This window comes from Cebus imitator, unplaced genomic scaffold (genome assembly GCF_001604975.1).
Source record: "Cebus imitator isolate Cc_AM_T3 unplaced genomic scaffold, Cebus_imitator-1.0 Scaffold321, whole genome shotgun sequence".
NCBI classification, from domain to species: Eukaryota; Metazoa; Chordata; class Mammalia; order Primates; family Cebidae; genus Cebus; species Cebus imitator.
The window spans coordinates 1,477,061-1,490,413 of NW_016107636.1; the positions used below are offsets into that span (position 1 = coordinate 1,477,061).

Genomic DNA, 13,353 nt, shown 5'->3' on the forward strand with positions numbered 1-13,353 from the left:
AAAAATATCCAAAGAATGATACTTTCACAGTAATAATAAAACTATAAAATGCCTAGGGATAAAGTTAATAAGAAATGTGTAAGACCTAAATAAAGAAAAATAATAAATAATGCAATACTACACAATGCTATTTTTAAATTGCATTACATACTGCTTCACCTGCTAAAAGGAGGAGGCTTTTTATCTGCTAGTATGGGATAATCTTCAAGATATATTAAGTTTAAAGAAAACAAAGTACAAATAAATATGTAGAGTATGCTACAGGTTGGTTTTTAAAAGCAGGGGTTTAAAGACTTGTATCTGCAAAGAATAAACTGTAGGCAGCCACACAAGGAACTGGTAACACTGGCTGCCTCAAAGGAATACTGCATGATTGAGACACGGAAGTAGGTGAGAGACTTTTCACTTCTTTTCAATCTTCTGAAATATATATATAGCATGTAATTATTTAATGTGTAAATAAAATATGTATAATATTTAATTTGTAATATTTCCATATACTAAATACATAAAATGTAAAATGTATATAAAATACAAATTTTTAAAATAAAGCAAGCTATAGAACAATGCATACAATGTGAGCTCTAGCAATATAAAAAACTATTTTATTATGTTGGTACATATGTGTTTATGTACATATGTGTATAGAAAAGGTTTCAACAGTATTCCTATAGGGGAGTGGAAAGGCAGAAAGAGGACTTTAATCTTTTTACCATTTATGGCTTAATGTTGCATAAATTTTTATAAGGAAAGCACACACATGTATGCATATCACATGTGTATGTATGTATGTATTCTCATAAAAGTAGTAAAAAAAAAAAAACTTTCAAAACAATGAATGGGAATAAGAAATCCTGGGTTCTCATTCCTGCTCTAGTAACTGACTTTGGGCAAACACTTATGCCCCTACAGCCTCAGTTCCCTCATGTATAAAGTGAAAGGGTTGGACTCAATGATACTGGAAACCACTCCTGCTTGATACTCCGAGAGTTTAATCTATTAATTCATAACACAATAAAATGGTAAATGAATTCTTAGCCAACCCTTTGAAATATTAAAAATGTGCTACCAATTTAAAGAACTATTCACTTTTTGTGGCTGCGTAGTATTTCCGTTTCTTGTGGCTAGTGTATATGTACCACATTTTATTTTTTCAGTCCACTATTGATGGCTATCTTGGTTGGTTCTACGTCTTTGCTATTGTGAATGGTGCTGCAATGAACATGAAGGTTCATGTGTCTTTTGGTAGAACAATTTATTTTCTTTTAGATATATACCCAGTCATGGGACTGCTGAATGGAATGGTAGTTCTAAGCTCTTTGAGAAATTTCCAAACTGCTTTCTACAGTGGCTGAACTAATTTACATTCCCACCAGCAGTACATAAGCATTCTCATTTCTCCACAGCTTAACCAATATTTGTTGATGTTTTTGTGTGTGTGTGTGTTTGCCTTTTTATTAATAGCCATTCTGGTTGGTGTGAGATGGTGTCTCACTGTGCTTTTGATTTGCATTTCTCTGATGATTAATGATGTTGAGCAGTTTTTCACGTTTGTTGACCATATTATGTCTTGGTTTGAGAAGTATCTGTTTCTGCCCTTTCCTCATTTTTTTTTAAATTTTTAGTTCCAGAGTATATGTGCAGGATGTGCAGGTAAATGTGTACCGTAGTGGTTTACTGCATCTATTAACCCATCACCTAGGTATAAAGTCCAGCATGCATTAGCTATTTTTTCTAATACTGTCCCTCCCCCCATCCTACCCCCTGAAAGGCCCCAGTGTATGTTGTGCCCCTCCCTGGGTCCATGTGATCTCATTGTTCAGCTCCCACTTATAGGTGAGAACATGGAGAACATTTGGTGTTTGGATTTCTGTTCCTATGTTAGTCTGCGAGGATAATGGCTTCAGTTTCATCCATGTCCCTGCAAAGGACGTGATCTCATTCCTTTTTCTTGCTGCATAGTATTCCACGGTATACATGCACCACATTTTGTGGGCATTTGGTTGAGCCCATGTCTTTTCTATTGTGGTTAGTGCTGCAGTGAACATATGTGTGCATGTATCTTTGCAATATAATGATATATATTCCTTTGGATATATACTCAGTAATGGGATTGCTGGGTCAAATGGTGTTACTGGTTCTAGATCTTTGAGGAAGTGCCACACCATCTTCCACAATGGTTGAACTAGTTTACATTCCCACCAACAGTGTAAAAGTGTTCCTATTTCTCCATAACCTCACCAGCATTTGTTGTTTCTTGACTTTTTAATAATGGCCATTCTGACTGGTGTGAGATGGTATCTCATTGTGGTTATGATTTGCATTTCTCTAATGATCAATGATGTTGAGCATTTTTTCATATGTTTGTTGGCTACATGAATGTCTTCTTTTGAGAAGTGTCGGTTCATGCAGCAGGACTTTTTTTAATATCAAATAGTTCACGGGTCAGAATTGAAGAAAAGTAGAAAAGAGAATAAAGGGTCACATCAAAGGGGCACTTAGAAATCTTTCTGACTCAGTCTCAAAACATCTCTTTTTGGCATCACCACTATTACAAATTTTGGGAATGCCTGTTCTAGGTCAGAAAAAAACTATAATAAACCTTGACCTTAAAAGTTGTATAAGACATTTTTTTAGGTCTGGTCCTATGGGAGCCAACTCTCCTATATATAAATGTGAAAGCCTGTCTAGAAGGATTGCAGAAGAAAGAGCACGAGTGTCAATGTCAAAAATCCTCCATGTGAGTTCTGGGTCTCATTCACTAGCCACGTGACCATGGCCAGGCACTTCTCTTAGGACCATAGCTTTGTTTTGTTTCATCCTTCAGGACGTCAGTTCACATTTCTCTGCATCCTTACAGAGCCTCATGCAGTGTTAGGCAGGGACTCAGCAAGTATTCACTCATGAGTCTAATCCCATGGACCTAGCATGTTCTCATGGTTAGGACTTCCATGCAGAGATTTAACAGATCCAGATGAATTCTGGGTTACACTGCAACTCTGTTCCTACCGTGGCTCAAGATGTGAGTTAAAATTCAGTCCCTGGAGTTAGAGACCCCTGGGTTCAAATTCTGGCTTGCCATTTTTTAGTTCTCTGACCTTAGACAAGTTATTACTTTACCTCTCAGCCACCAGTAATACTGGTACCTACATTATATATGGTTATTATGAGAATTAAGTAACACAATGCTTGTAACATATATAAAGTATAGCACATGGGCTGGGCCCAGTGGCTCACACATGTAATCCCAACACTTTGGGAGGCCAAGGCGGGCAGATCACTTGAGGTCAGGAGTTCGAAACCAGCCTGGCCAACATGGCGAAACCCCGTCTCTATTAAAAATACAAAAATTAGCCAGGTGTGGTGGCACACACCTATAATCTCAGCTATTTGAGAGCCTGAGGCAGGAGAATCGCTTGAATCTGGGAGGCAGAGGTTGCAGTCAGTCTAAATCGGCCACTGCATTTCAGCCTGGGCCACAAAGCAAGACTCCATCTCAAAATAAATAAATAAATAAAGTACAGCATATAGTAAATGCTGAAAAAAAGTTAAATTAACAATATTGTTAAGTTTTATAAAAGTTATAAACAATATTGCTGCCCTTGAAATAACCTTAATGGTCATATGCATCTTTTCTCTGGCTATAGGCGCAGCACTGCTTGCAATTAGCCTCCTTGACAATGGCATGTTACAGAAATCACATCTGAGTTAAGTTCAAACTTTCTCTGGTGAGCTTTCAGTATGAAACCTAAGTTCCAGTTTGTACCTATCTGACTGTCATCTTCTAAAAGCATTTGTCATACAATTTTTGTTATGACAAATGTAGTAAATACTGCTTAAATAGAAGCACAAGAAGTAAAAGCAATATCAGCAAATTTTTTATTCTAACTGCTGTTTTTCTTTCAATCCCAACTTAGACACCAGCCTCTTCTGTGAATCCTACCTACTTCCACCTCCCTGCCTTTCATGCCCCTTGCCGTGAAGTTACGCACTCATTGTCTCTTCTCTGTACCTTTTGCATATTTTCATTGTAGTAAGTAGGATTCTGTGTTGTCAAATACTGATGCCTGTTTCCTCTTCCAGGCTGTACATGCCTCAAGGGTAGGCTCTAGGTCTGATTCATCTTTCACCTACTGCTACCACAATGCCTAGAACACACTTTTAAAAGTGCTTGTGGACTAGATTAGAAATAAATTGAATTTTTACATCAGAAATACCTGGAAAAAATGACCCGCAGAATGGCTAGAAAACAGCCTAGAGAGAAAGCCATAGGAACAAAATATAGAAACAAGATTGAAGAATTGCTGTAGATACAATACAGCAAGCAGAACATTCTGGGCTTATAAATCCATCCCTGTTCTATTTCAATTTCCACTTCTGTGACCACATGGCTGCTTATGAATACGTCAAAGTGGAAAGGAGTTTATGCGTTTAGAGACCTGGGTTTAGTCCCAGCTCTGCTAGCAACTGCCTACGTCACTTCCTGTCTCTAAGTCTGCGTGAGACAGAATAATTCATAAGATCTCTTCAAACTTTTCCTCACACAGGCACAATATCTAGATCCATTGCCATTAACCTCATTCTACAGGTAGGACAATTGAGACAAAAATACCACAACCAACTCATCCAAGAAATTGACAGCAACTGGCAGCCAGAGCTAGTAATGAAAGATGGACGGAAAGACTCCCTGCCTGGAGCCCAGCCTTGCAGAGGCACCCTACACCTGGTGGGACAGGGGAGTTTTAGGGAAAAGCAAAGCTTCTCTGTCCTATGCCAAGAACAGGATGTTCCCACATTTGTGGACACCAACTAAGTGCATAGTATTGACTTTCAGTACTATCATAGCTTCTGGATTCCTGGTAGACTTGAAAGAACGTCTTAATTAATGTCCCCATGCAGGGATGTCTTAATCAGTGTTAGGCAATTGGCAGAAGTTGCTCAAGTTCCACCTGTAAAAATAGGAGTCTTGTCTAGGTCTTCCTATTTGCTCCAGTCACTGGAGCATCACTGGAGTCTGACAACTAGGTCCAGGACCAAGTCCAAAGTGGAGAACCTGATTGGCCACTTGGCTTGAACACCTCATTCAAACAGAGTACTTGAAAACCTTGAAAAAAAAATAATATGAGGAGGAGGGGGGCAAATCACCTGAGGTCAGGAGTGTCAGAGCAGCCTGGCCAATGTGGCAAAACCCCATCTCTACTAAAAATACAAAAACTATTCAGCCATGCTGGCACGCACCTGTAATCCCAGCTACTCAGGAGGCTGAGGCAGGCGAATCACTTGAACCCCAGAGGCAGAGGTTGCAGTGAGCCAAGATTGCACCACTGCACTCCAGCTTGGGCAACAGAGTGAGATTCCATCTCAAAAAAAAAAAGAAGAATCTGAAAGTGTGAGTTGTATGCGCCCATTTTAGAGTAAGAAAGCCATTTGACCTCTAGAAGACAAGGTTAAAACCTGGAGATGAATCATAATTTAGTTTAGCATTAAACATTTGTAATATAAGAACTTTTATCTAACTCAAGATTTTGAGTTCTTAAAGAGAGCCTGGAAGCCTACTCTGCTGTGTATATGTTTATTATATTTACTCTTTTAAAGTATACTTATTCAGTGGTTTTTAGGATATTCAAAGAGTTGTGCAACCATTACTACTACCTAATTTCTTTTTTTTTCTTTTTTCTTTTTCTTTTTTTTTTTTTGAGACAGAGTCTCGCTCTATCATCAGGCTGGAGTGCAGTGGCACAATCCCGGCTCACTGCAACTTCCGTTTTCCGGTTTCAAGCAATTCTCCTGCCTCAACCTCCCGTGTAGCTGGGACTACAGGTGTGCACCACCACACCGGCTAATTTTTTTGTGCTTTTAGTAGAGACAGGGTTTCGCCATGTTGGCCAGGATGGTCTTGATCTCTTGACCTCGTGATCCACCCACCTTGGCCTCCCAAAGTGCTGGGATTACAGGCGTGTGTCACCACGCCCGGCCTACTATCTAATTTCAGAACACTTTCATTAGTCAAAAAAGAAACCCCACCCTCATTAAATCACTTCTTATCCTGCCCCCCATCCCCCCTCCCCCCCACATCTGGCAACCACTAATCTACTTTCTGCCTATGGATTTCCCTATTCTGGAAATTTCATATAAATGGAATCATACCATATGGGCTTTTTGAATCTGGCTTTTTTCTAGGGTACTTTCTTGCTCTACAACTCTGGACAACAGGATCTAATAAAAAAGAAGCCCATCTTCAAGACATGATCTTCCTTTTTCAGAAGTTTCTAAAAATACAGTATGAAATACTAAGAATATAGAACTCATGGGCTAGATCTTAATCTAGTCTATACTACAGACTCCCCACTGCATTGGGAGGGATATTCCTCAAATGTCCCAGCCTGATTACCATCTGGCCTAAGTCTGAAGATCACCCTTAAGACAGAGCATGGTGTCATGGGAAATTCAAGAGCATCAGAGCCTCACAAACCCAAGGTCTGGCACAGCCACTCACTAGCTTCAGGGCCACCTCCAGCAATCTTTTTTTGTTTTTTTGAGATAGAGTCTCACTGGGTTGCACAGGCTGGAATGCAGTGGTGTGATCGCAGCCTCCTGGGTTCAAGCAATTCTCCTGCCTCGGCCTTCTGAGTAGGTGAGATTACAGGCATGCACCACAATGCCTGGCTGATTTTTGTGTTTTCAGTAGAGACAGAGTTTCCCCATTTTGGCCAGGCTGGTCTTGAAATCCTGACCTCAGGTGACTCTCCCGCCTCGGTCTCCCAAAGTGCTGGGATTACGGGCATGAGCCACTGTGCCTGGCCAACCTTGAGCACTCTATTTAAACTCTCTCATTTTTTACTTTCCTCATCTGTAAAATGAGCACGACAGCAACACCATCTTTGCTTGGTTGTTATGAAGACTGGAAAAAAAGATATACAAAGTACCTAATGGCTGGCAGAGACAGCGCCCTCAATAAACTATTATTATTATTACAATTACACAACTATTGTTGTTTTTCTCCTCTTAAGTGCTTTTACTTATCACCCATGACAAGTGAACAAAGAATTATTCACCTGAACAAATAATTATACTGGTCATAGTCCTTGCCCTCTCAGAAATGACAAACTATGATAAATATAAAATACACCTCTTTTTGTAATCTAAGATTATCTTTCCCTATTGTACTTTAATCTTTCCACTGAGTGTTGGAAAGGAATGTAATGAAGAGTATTCTGTGTTCTTTGTGTACATGCTTAATCTACAATAATGGACTGGGAACTGCATCAGCTCAACTCTTCCAAGAAGTAGACGCCAAGACAAAATTGGTCATGTAGATTTCTTGGGAGAAACGCCTGTGAAGGATTTGGGGAGGGGCAGCCAGCATGGGCAGGGAGGGCCTTCAGACTGGGAGGGAAGGAGGAGGACTGGGTAATAGGAGTCAGACGGCATTGCAGCACTGAGTCTCAGCCAGGCCAACCAGGAGGCCTCAAGCAAAGACTTCTCATTGGAGGAGCCCCATGCCAGCCAGAAATAGCCTGACCCTGGTACCATACAACTACTGCATTCAGTCACTAGCTAGAAGAATCCCCAGAAGAGTGTGGCTTGGCAGCATGAATGCAAGGGCGGATCGAGAGGGGCCGCAGCCGGAAACTATCAGCTAAGTACCCTCCACAGGAGCTTCTCACACAGGTGAATTTGAGCAGCACATGCCCACCGCTCCTACAGAACTCCCTGAAGACAATAATTTTATTGGTATTATTGCTTGTACCTAGTAAGTTCTCAACAATTGTTTGTTGAAAACTGAGTAAGTGATGATTTTTAGCAACCAGCAGGAAGAGTAACCCATTTGCTCAATCCAGAGGGATCAGGTTTCATAACTCCTGAAGAAAGAAAATGTCTTCCATGATTTGAAGTAAATGACACGGCCCAGAAAATACCCCTGTGGCACAGCAGATCCCAGCCCCCAAACAATAAGTGGGATGAGGGGGCTGAGGCGATGAGCTGACAGCAACAGGAAGAAATATGAAGCATATGTGGCCTGAATTAAACCCGCCATTGACTTTACTATGCACTTAATTTCACTTGTATAGACATAGCCACAGGATGAAGTAACCCACAGCGGGTGTGGCCTCAAAGGTAAAAGCAAGAGGGCACAAAAACTACCTCTCAGACAGATGACAGGATAGGGAGAGCCTCAGGAGCTCGGGGCGGACGGGAGATTTCAATCAGGAGGCACGCTTACCCAAAGCCAGCACCCAGCAACTAGAAATCAGGTCACCACAGCACTCACTGGAGGCTTGCAAAGGATAACTAACTCCAGTTTTCAAAGAATTAAAAGAGCTATGGGTGAGGCACGAGAAAGAAATAACTCACAAATCTGGAGGTGAAATGAGATCTCTGAGCTAATGACCACAAATAAAGGAGGGCAGAGAGAAGAAACAGTGTTTTTGTCAGGTTCATTTCTCATTTTCATTATAGATAGCTATCTACTTCAATTTAAAGATGATTTATTGAGCACCTGCTATGCACAAAATGAAAGAATCGAGGTTTCAAAAACTTTTACATGTCCAAGGAGCATGGCTGAGATTCTCCCAATGCCAAGTATACATGCTGGAGTCTGCAGAAATAAAGAAAATCATTCCCAGTGACTACACTTAATCCCACCAAGGAGACAAACCCAAATAACAATTAAAATGCAACCTAGTACATTGTGAATCACGCAGTGATAGAGGCAGGTCTAAGGGTGATGAGAACACTCTAAGTAGGGCAATCATTTAACTCATCATTAAACTAGAACACTTTGAAAGTAGAAGAGGCATCATCAATAACTACTCTGTGACAATGGGCATCAACTGGGACTATTCCTGGACAAACCAGGATGGATATCACCCTACTTATAAGGAATAAAAGTGGGGAGAGGCCAGGCATGGTGGCTCATGCCAGTAATCCTAGCACTTTAGAAGGCCAGGGCTGGGGGACTGTGTGAGCCCAGGAGTTCAAGACTAGCCTGGGCAACATGGTGAGACCTGTCTCTATTATTTAAAATAAATAATATTTTTTAAAGTGGGGAGAAAAGGATAAAGAGGGGAACCTAAGGGGGAAGAAAACTGGAATTAAGAGGTCAACTTGTTAAAGAAGGAAGGGATTAAATGGGTATGGCAGAGTAGGAAAAAGAAATAGTCCAAAGGAGTGATTACAGCTTAAAAGCTGAATCTCAAAAATAAAATAATTTGATTTTACTATTCTGAGGCTCCAAGTAGCTAAGTGTCAGAGGTGAGATTTGGACCCCTGCTTGTGAACTCCAAAGTCTGTGTTACATACTTAGTAACACAAGCACGATTAGTACCCCGAACGTCTAATTTCTAAGACAGTGCTACTTATACTGCACTCTACAGAGTAAGTGAGCTTGTACCGGGTTGAATAGCATCCCCCAAATTTAATGTCCACATGGAACCTCAGAATCTGACCTTATTTGGTAAGAAGATCTTGAAGATGTAATCAAGTTAGGATGAGGTCAAGCTGGGTTAGGGTGGCCCCAATCCAATAATTGGCATTCTTATAAGAAGAGGAAAATGAAGCCTGGCATGGTGGCTCATGCCTGTAATCCCAGCACACTGAGGGGTCAAGGCAGGCCGATCATCTGAGGTCAGGAGCTCGAGACCAGCCTAACCAACATTGAGAAACCCCGTCTCCCCTAAAAATACAAAATTAGCGAGGCATAATGGTGCATGCCTATAATCTCAGCTACTCAGGAAAATGAGGCAGGAGAATTGCTTGAACCCTGGAGGCAGAGATTGCAGTGACTGGAAATCGTGCCATTGCACTCCAGTTTGGGCAACAGAGCAAAACTCCGTCTCAAAAAAAAGAGGAAAATGAGAACACAGGCACACAATGAGAACACCATGTGAAGACGTGGAGACGCACAGGGACGAATGCCCTATAAAGATGAGACAGAGATTGGAATAACATGTCTACAAGCCAAGATATGGCAAGGATTGCCGGCAACCACCAGAAGAAGCTAGGAAGATAGGAAGAGGCAGGGAAATATTCTGCCTTTGAATCTTCAGAGGAAATACGACCCCGCCACCTTTATTTCAGAATTTTAGCCTCCGGAGCTATGAGACAATAAATTTCTGATGTTTAAGACACCAAGTTTATGGTACTTCATTATGTTAGCCCTGGTAAACTACCATAGAGCTAGAGAAGAAAAGAGCAGGAGACAGAGCAGGAAGGGGGGAGACAGAAGGAAGGTTTCAGAGAGGTCAAGAAAAAAGAAAAAGGTGATGTCACCAAGATCCCATAAACCAAAAATTGTTTCTTCGGTTCCACAATGACCTCCCTTATCTCCAGCCTCACCATTCTCACGACCACTCCCTCTTGGTTTTAAGGATCCCATCAGACTGTTGGTCAGGTATACCCAAGTAAAAATAAAAAAATAATGAAAGCTAAGAAAGAGTCGACATGAGCTGCTGATAGGAATGAAACCCCCACCACCGTGGATGTCAGCTATGAACAATGAGTCACAGCTTCAACTAGGAAAGTTGACTTTGATAAATTGAGAATAGATAAGGCAATCTCTCTAATCACTAAAATAGTAAGAGGGTGTACAACAATCAAGCTGACAAAGGGAGAAGTTGAATAATGAAAACATTAGATGAATATAAAACCAAAAGTTAAGAAAGAACAAAAGGGGTGATAGAAAAAGATTTTCAGTAATTGCATCAAATAGAAATGAAGTCAATGATTCAATTAAAAGACAAATTATTGCATTATTAAATAAAGAAAATAAAACATACTATATACTGCTTACTAGAGACATATCTAAAATAAAAGGATATAGAAAGGTTGGAAATAAAAAGATAGAAAAAGATATGTCATGCAAACACTAAAACATATAAAGCTATTTGTGATTGTTCTCTCTGATACAGACCTCAGACAAATATTTAAGAACACATTGTGTATTCATTCATTTTCTGTTGCTTATAACAAAACGCTTGAAACTTTATCATTTATCAAGGAAAGGAATTTATTTCTTGCAGTTCTTGAGACTGGGAAGCCCAAGGTCTAGGGAACATAGCCAGTAAAAGCCTTCTTGTTGGTGAGGACTTTCTACACAGTCCCAAGGCAGTGCAGGGCATCACATGGACAGACGGCTGAGCATGCTAACATGCTAGCTCAGGTCTCTCTCTCCTTATAAACCACAAGTTCCCCTCCCATGATAACCCATCAATCGACTAACTCATTAATTCATTAATTAATTGATCCATGAATGAATTAAGCTATTCATGAGGGTAGAGTCCTCATGATCTAATCACATCTTAAAGGCCATGCCACTCAATATGCCTACATTGGGGATTAAATTGGGCATGAGTTTTGGAGGTGACAAATATTCAAACAATAGCACATAGTTAATTTGGAAAGTGATCCCAAGAAACTCTAATAGGAGAACTGGGAAGGCAAAAGGGTGATAAAAGGAAGAGAAAGAAGCCAATGCTGGGTATTAGTGAACAGGTTACCACAAAGGACACCTGGGCGTCAGTCCTGCTGAGGACCTCTTAGAGACAATACAGAATATCCCTCAGAGTTGTCCCACCCAATAGATGATGAAGCTGAGTTATTTATCTTCCAGTTTCCATTTGTCACTAGATGAGGACTGCTACTGGTGTTTCAACTTCCCAGAACATTTAGCCTCCCTTCGCTGCACATGAGCCATGCTTATCAGAGAAAGCTCTCAAATGGAGTATTGGTGATGGCAGTAGAAAACCATCTGTGTGCACAGCAATGGCAAATGACAGGGAAATATGAGCAGAATATTCAGATCTGCTACGTAGTCAAAATAGGTTTTAAGAGGGAAATTATTGCTAGAGGTAAAGAGGAGTATTTTACTTTTTTAATTAATATAAATTTATGAAGTACAAGTGCATTGCATGCAGAGATTACATAATGGTCAAGTCAGAGCTTTTAGGGCATCCATCACTCAAATAACGTACTTTGTACCCATTAAGTAATTTCTCATCCTACACCTCTCTGTCACTCCTTTGGTCTTCTGAGTCTCCATTGTCTATCATTCCACTCTCAATGTTCATGTGTACGCAGTTTTAGCATCCACTTATGAGTGAGAACATGCAAGATTTGTCTTTCAGTGTCTGGCTTGTTTGACTTAAGATAATGACCTCTAATTCCATCCATGTTGCCACAAAGACATGATTTCATTCTTTTCGTGGCTGAATAATATTTTATTGTATGTATATGCCACATTTTATTATCCAATCATCCACTGATGCACACTTAGCTTGATTCCATATATTTGCTCTTGTGAATAGTGCTGTGATAAATACATGAGTGCAGTAGTGTTTTTGATGTATTAATTCATTTTCCTTTGGATAGATACACAGTAGTAGATAAAATGGTAGTTCTATTTTTGATTCTTTGAGAAATCTCCATACCATTTGCCACAGAGGTTGTACTAGTTTATATTCCCACCAATAGTGTTTCATTTTCTCCATATCCTCAGCAATATCTGCTATTTTTTGTGTTTCTAATAATAGAGATTATTAACAGTGGTGTAAGATATCTCATTGTGGTTTTAATTTGCATTTCTTTGATGATCAGTGGTGTTGACCATTTTTCCATATACCTGTTGGCCATTTGTATGTCTTCTTTTCAAAAATGGGTGCTCATATCCTTTGCCCATTTTTTAGTGGGATTATTTGTTTGTTGGTGGTAGTTGTTGTTGCTGTTGCGTTGTTTGAGTGCCTTATAAATTCTAGATATTTGTCATTTTTTGGATGAATAGTTTGCAGATATTTTCTCCCATTTTTCAGGTTGTCTGTTCACTCTTGCTTATTTTCTTTGCTCTGCAGTGACATTTTAGTTTAATTAAGTCCCATTTGTCTATTTTTGTTTACTGTACTTTTGAAGTCTTAGACATTTTTTGACTAGGCCAACGTCCAGAAGAGTTTTCCCTAGATTTTCTTCTAGTATTTTTATAGTTTCAAGTCTTACAGCTAAGTCTAATCTTGAATCACTTTTGTGTATTGTGAGAAATAGGCATCCAGCTTCATTCTTGTCTGTGGCAATCAATTTTCCACATACCATTTATCGAAAAGGGTGTAAGATAAAAGTTTTACTCCGTAGACATAGATAACAAATATAATTAATATACCCTTAATAACATAGCACCAAAATATATAAGGCAAAAAATGACAGAACTAAAAGGGAAAATACACAAATCCACCATTTTAGCAGAATCTTAGCAATATCTTACTAGATACTGAAGATCTGAACAGCACAACAAATAATTTGATTTAATTGACACACAAAGGACAACCTCACAACTTCAGAAAACACATTCTTTTCAAGTATAAACAG

General features: G+C 39.8%; 1 long non-coding RNA gene across 1 annotated transcript in view; it reads right to left on the reverse strand.

Annotated features, from left to right (window-relative positions):
• The window catches only part of LOC108286506, a 36,837-nt gene extending 23,777 nt beyond the window's left edge, over positions 1–13,060 (reverse strand). The window contains exon 1 of the long non-coding RNA XR_001817945.1: positions 12,988–13,060. This is a non-coding gene — a long non-coding RNA (uncharacterized LOC108286506). The remainder of the gene's footprint in view (positions 1–12,987) is intronic.
• Positions 13,061–13,353: the final 293 nt, after the last annotated feature.